Genomic DNA, 7,219 nt, shown 5'->3' with positions numbered 1-7,219 from the left:
GCCTGCCATATTGTCACCATACCTAAAAGCAACAAGTTTAGTGGAATATCGTTTAGAAGTTCAAATGATGACCCTAGGTTTGTTAAAAAGGTAGATTGGCGATTTGACGAAGTAGGAAAATTAAAGTGTGGTATTGAGCTAGAAAGGGGAGAATGGGACAAAGTTGTAAATCTGGAAATTTTGGATATTATGGACCTCTTTTGATCTTAAAAAATATTTAGAACATGAATTTTGGGTTTAAGGTGGGGTTGGGGGGGGGGGGGGGGGGGGGGGGGGCGCTGTAATGTAGAAGCAACAGTTAAGTTGGGATATATGGTGAGCAAAAGTGGACTCCAAAATGTTTATATTCAGGGGTTGCACATGTGGGGCTTTAAATACATATTGTCATACTGAACCATTCATTTGGGCCTAAAATAAATAGTTTTGGGATACAAACATTGGACCACAATTGGATTTGAAATAGGTTGATGTGGGCCTAAGGGAAGCCCAAGGTAACATAAAAAAGTTCAAATTTTAACACAAGTGGACCTTAAAAAAAAGGCCCAATTATTTGTTTAAGTTAGGCCCCAGTTGGGTTCCTAATGGGCTTGGAAACATTTTCCTAAAAAGGCTCCACAATTCTTTATTTAATGGTCCAAAAGCAAATTTAGGCCCAGGATAGCTCATATATAATATGTATATCTATACACTATGATGTACAAAATTGTCTCGGGATATCGATTCAGCATTTGTGAAACTTTTTTGGTATCAAAACGTCGAGAAACACACAAAAAAAAATGTTTCATTTTGTATTTTTGGAAACAATTTGGGGTGTTTTGTAATAGAATAATGTTAGAAGTTATGATTGATGACATGTAATCAGTCATGTGGCGTTTTCTCATTGAAGCAGGTTAAGGAAATCATGTGTCATTATCTCATTTGTCTAATGTAATACCCGAGAGCCCAATATTAGGTATAAGAAAAGACTTTAGAGAAACTAGTATATATATCGAGGATAACAAGGAAGGAAACAACACCAATTGGATACCTTTTGGGCTAAATGTGAATAAAAAACTCCCAGGTTAAGTATGGTAACTCAAGGATGAGTGATCCCTGGGAAGTTTACATAGACCCTTCAGGGTAAGTTGATCCGGTCATTCCTATCGTTCGATACAGCATGTTACAGGTGGTATCAGAGTTGACCATTGGAGAAGGCAGTCTGATAAGGGCAATGAGTGACGCTGGGATGTGAGGGCTTGAACAAAAAGGTGCTCCTTACAGGTTTCTAGGATGGAAGCCCCCAAATGAGAGAATATCTGAGATCAGTTGTAAAGTCAAATGACGAGAACGTCATGTGTTTAAGGGAGGGAGAATGTAATACCTCGAGAGCCCAAGATTAGGTCTAAGAAATGACTCTAAAAAAGTTAGTATATATATCGAGGATGACAAGGAAGGAAACAACACTAGTTTGATACATTTTAGGCTGAATATGAATAAAGAATTCCTGGGTTAAGCGTGGTAGCTCAATGATGAGTGACCCCTGGAAAGTTCGCATAAGCCCATCATGATAAGTTGATTCGGTCATTTCTATCGCTCGATGTGGGATGTTACACCTAACACCTCTTCTAATATCAATTTTGATTCGAGAGCAGCCCCTTGCAGCTCTGCGAACCCTTATCTCTGTCCGATTTATCTTCGTCATAGCTTACAACCACTCTCTATCTCTCTGACCGTCCCTTTATCATTGTTCCCTCTTATCACCCGATTGCTCGGTACTCAGTGTTGCCATCAATTCACAACTTCGATTGCTTGTGCTGCCGTTGATTCATAAACACAAATCAATGTTTCCATGCTTGGCGTCGCCGTTTCTGTGCAACACAAATCCTTGCTACCCCTTGTCATCGTCGATTCACAAACATAAACTCCAATTGCTAGGTGTTGTTGTCGGTTCAGCTTAAAATGGTATGATTTTTTTCTTCTTCTTCTTCTTCTTCCTTTTTTTGTCTATTTCTTGGTCTTATTTCTGGTGATTCTTGTATTGCTTCGTTTTGACTTGAAATGGTCTAATTCGTGTCCATAAACTAATGATTTTTCTTTCATGTAGATAATTTGATTGTGTTGTGATAATTTGATTTTTCTCGCGTCACCCTAATTTTGAGGCTGCCCCTATTTGATCAAATAAACTCATTCATAATTATTACAAACTGAAGTATCGTTGTTTTTCTTAATTTGAAAGTGCAATTTGTTTGGTGGTAGTTAAAGGGACATGCCTACTCTCATTTCAACTCAATAGATGCTTAACATTTAGCAAAGTTGACTTTGTTATCCATCCCAACCCGCCAAGCCAATTGCTTTGCTTTTGAATCTATCATCTCTTTATCTTTTTCGTTCCTCTTAATTGTGTTGATTCAAGTTGCTTAGCTTTAGTCTCGGAATGAATTGAAGTGTGAACTTGGTTGATGTGTTGATTAAATGATATTGAACTTAGTTGTTGTCCAAGAAACCATAGAGAAAGATAATGATTAAGTGGAGAAACTTTTATAAATTATATTATGTTTGATTAGTTTTATTTTTAAATTTTTTGCTTGTTTTTAATTAGTAAGTCATGGTTCATGGATGATAGAACTTATGCTTATATTTGTTTGAATGTATTATGGAATTTATTTTTTTTAGATTGAATAATTATTTTTTTATAATTTTCTATATATTTATGAAAAAAAAACCCTCTCTTTTTTTTTTACACGTTTCTCCCGCATTTTTCATTTTTTACTTTTTTGAAAAAATGTCATTTTTCCATTTCTATTTCATATCATATCCGTTTCTCATTTTCGTTTCCATACAATCTAGTCACCATCACCATCATCTTATCTCCACCAACTAATATAACAAAAAATTCTCATATTAATAGATCAAATTAGTACTTAATGACTTTTACTATCGAAAATTGAACCAAAATTGAAAGTTTATTTTGGAATAAGATCACCATTTGCGTTTTGAGTAAAAGTAGGATTAGGCTAGTGCATAAACGGGCTCCACCGCTTTGATTTGAGCAAAATATGTAAATCAAACAATTAAAATATTTGTAGCTGTTGAAGCTAAAGATAGCAATGTTGCTTTCCTTCTGGCTTTTAGAGTTGTTCTCATCAACCCAGTCAAGAGAACTCGAATGCGGATGGTTGGATTATAGCAAAGGAGGCTGTTACAATACAATATGAGGAATTGCTACCTGAAGTGATCCAACATGTGTGGAAGGCTGGATTATAGCAGAAGAGGCTGTTATGATACAATATGAGTAGTTGCTACTTGAATAATCCCAACTTGGTTCTTTCAGAGATTTTGCATCCTTCCATGGAGAAGCAGACAAATACGAGCACAAACTATAAGCAAAATGTTGTTGAGCCGAGCCGAGCAGTTTTTGGTAGTGCTTGTTTCTCAATAGAAAGTGAGCTCTAGGGGTTTCCTTTTAACATTATTTCTTTGTTATAATATGTTAGCGATAAGGCTTTATGCTGGTACCAAATTTCTAATATTTCCTCTTAGTTTTATATGTCAAAAAAATTATGCATGTAATACGTTATCATATATATACAGATATACACACACGTATAGTTTAATCCCCAAATTGAAAAGATGGACTAGCCATTGGGCAATGAATGTGGGGGGAAAGTATTTTTATTGAGTTCACGAGACTAAGATTTGAGACTTCAAATTTATCAATGTTACTATCTACTATTAGGTTATAATTCCAATTGTGTGGATGAAAGTATTCTTGGGATTACTGCCCTTGTGTGGTCCTTTGTTGCCTGTGCCCTCAATTTCGGCAGAGTAAGTAAATCGCAGGCAGGCCTTTGGCCATTGCCTAGGCCAAGTATCGAATGTTAGGGATATAATGAGAATATATATGAAGATTACACTAGGAATGATCCACCCAATACAAGAAAATTAGTTCTAACCCGCTATAGTATATGAAACGTAAACTACAATATTTAACTTCTGACCACAACAACTTGAACACGTATGTAAGAACCCATATTTTCGTAAGGTTGCAACGTACTTTAGGCAAGTTTAGAATATCGAAAAATTGGCTTGATAACAATTATAAGTACCGAATCGACTGCATGGAATGTCTCGGAGTGAAATTGTCTAATGAAAATGATACGATCTCGATGAGCGTTCCAAGATAAGATTTATGGTATTGAAAGAAATCGGATCGGGAGCGATTTTTGGTACAGATAAAATGCAGCTGTTATTTAGGCTGCAAAATCGAATTGTTGTAAGGGACTTTCGGAAAGTCAACGAAAGCCTAAGGAGGCTCTGGTTTTTCATAATGAACAACCCCTCAGTGGTTTCAGGATGAAATGACAGTCCGGTGAGAATACTGGGGCAAAATCGTTATTATCGAGCAACTTTGAAGTTATTAAGTTTGTGTTTTTGATATTTTAATGCAAATTAATTTGAGATTTAAGGACATAGTTGCAATAAAGAAATTGCTCAAGTGAAATTAAGAAAGAAATTAGGGTTTATGTGTAATTTTCTTTAAATATATTAGTGTAATATATAATTATATATATATATTTATATGTATGTTCGTAGCAGCGTGGGCATGAGGCCATGTCTCTACAAATTCATCCCATGCTCTGCAACTCCAAATCTCATGCCCTGCAAGATTGTAGCCACGCCTTTGCAAGTTTTGGAAGCTTCGCACGCAATAGGTGATGGCAAGAGGTAGGGGCGGGGCCGTGAGAAGAGGGGTGGAGATTGGTTATAAATAGAGAGGAAAGGAAATGGAGAGGCAGCAATCGACCATTTCAAAGAGCTGGGTTGAATGAAACATAGTGAGAGATTGAAGGAGATCATGAGCGAGCTTAGGCTGGGCAATCAGAAGGAAAGAGATCGTGAGGGAGAGAATGGAGATCAAGAGAGAGGAATGGAGGCACGGCTATGGCAGCTGCAAAGCTGCTGTTTCAGCAGCCATGCCTGCCATGGAAATGGGCAGCGAGCAAGGGAGAGGCCGCGATGGCAGCCAACAATAGGGGCAACAGTTGGGGGTGGTGCGGTGCTGCCGGTGGTGTCGGCGGAGCTCGTAGCAGCGACGGCAGGCAGAGCAGTGGCTGGGCGATGGCGGCCATGCGTGCAGGTTGCACAAGAAGAAGCAAGGGAAGAAAGGAATGAGAAGAAAGAGGAAGAAGAAGAAGAAAGGAAGAAGAAAAAGAAAGGAAGGAAAAAAAAAAAGAAAAGAGAGAAGAAGAAGTATCCATGAGTTGCAGAAGAAAGAAGATGAATAGGAGAAAGAGAAAAGAAAAAAAGAAAAGAAAGAAAATAAAAGAAAGAAAAAGAAAAAGAAAAAGGAGAAAACAATAGAGGAAATTTGGGAAAATTTTCGAAAAAATAAGATATGGATATTTATTAATATTTTAGAGATTTTGTGTGAAAAAATAGTTCAGGCAAGCGTTTTGAGGATATGACACGCATACTGAGGAAACCTGAGAGGCTAAGTTAAGTAAAATTCTCTAGAAAATTTCAAAAATTCAAGAATATCATTTTATGAATTTTCATAGTGAAATATTCGAGAAAATATTTAAGAAATATTTAGTTTGGATTTATTGAGGAAAAATAGGAAGAAATAGAGAGAAAAATAAAGAAAATGTAAGAAATTATGAAAAAATAGGTTTTAATACTTATTTAAATAATTATGGTAATTAGGGTGCTTTGAGACTTAAGTTGAAGTGACTCGTGCGAATTTTGTGATTAGCACGCAAATCGAGGCGATGCACGAATATTGAGGTTGCCCGATAAGCTTGAGAAGGTAAGTGGTACTTCCCAACTGGATTTAACTTTATGAAAAATGCTTGGTTTGTAGGTGATTTATGTTTCAAACCTCGATTCTCGGGGATGCTTTCATCATATTGACATGCTCTGATATGTATCCATCTAGGTTGCACGGAAACGGAAACGGGAGACGTTTCCGATAGGAAACGGAAACGTGAAAACGACATTTTTCTAAAAAGGTAGGAAACGGAAACGGAAACGCGGGGCAAACTGTAAATTTAAAAACTATAGGGTTTTTTTTATAAATATAATTTTTAATATAAAAAAATAAAAAAAATCAAATATAAACAGTAAACATACAACACTGTAATTGCATACAACACGTTAATTGGATACAAAACTCACTTAAATTAAATACATACAACTATACAAGCCAACACTGTGCGACGAAGCTGATGGCGATGAGGGCGATGAAGCAGAAGATGACACGACGGCACGACGACGAGATCACGAAGTGAGGTGCTGGAAGCAGACGGGGAGGCGCTGGAAGCAGACGAGGAGGAGCACCGAAACGAAGCTAACGGCGAGTGCGACGAAGCTGATGGCGAGTGCGACGAACCAGACGGCGACGAGTGCGACGAACCAGACGGCGACAAGTGCGACGAACCAGACGGTGGCGAGAACGACGAACCAGACGGCGGCGAGAGTGACGAAGCAACCAGACCGAAAGCAGATGGCGGCAAGGGCGAAGGCAATCGAACTCGAACTGGAAGAAGAGGAAGAAGAATAGGAGGAGGAGGAGGAGAGGAAAAAATTAGGGGGTTAGGGCTTTTTTTCAAGCCATTGGAAGCGGCTGAAAGTCTGAAAACGCGTTTCCAGCAAAACTCATTAATTGCTGAGACGGCCCAGAAGTTTATGAAAATTACACAAACGGCCCGAAAACGTTTCGGGCCGTTTTTTCCCGTTTCCGAAACGGGAAACGGTTCGGAAACGCCGAAACGGCGCCTCCGAGCCGTTTCCGTGCATCATAGGTATCCATCACGTAGACTGCATACATGACATGCTATGAAATACATATGTACACGTTGATATCATTGATCACACGCATTGTGGTCGTAGGGAGTACGAATTGGCACCGCTACTTTACCAAAGGTGCACCCATACACCCCGGCTTCGAAAAAGGTGGCTACAAAAAAGGTGAGTAGCATGAAGGGTGCAGTTGACTCTTATGATGGAGTAAGACATTGCATTCATATACAAAATATGTTTTTCTGTACCCTTACTTAGATGATTCATCATCTAACTTGAGATTTACCCTTGGAATATTCAAACGTTCCAGATGGAGATTGCAGCAGATACGAGGATGAATGAGGCATAAAATGGCACTCAGTAGAGTGCATGATAAATGAAATATATGTAATGTAGCCCATGTATTTAAGTTCTGCTATTTTGAATTTTGAACGTTTTGAGG

The sequence above is a fragment of the Diospyros lotus genome, chromosome 9 (genome assembly GCF_014633365.1).
Source record: "Diospyros lotus cultivar Yz01 chromosome 9, ASM1463336v1, whole genome shotgun sequence".
In the NCBI taxonomy this organism is placed as follows: Eukaryota; Viridiplantae; Streptophyta; class Magnoliopsida; order Ericales; family Ebenaceae; genus Diospyros; species Diospyros lotus.
Note: the sequence above shows the minus strand (reverse complement) of the source record.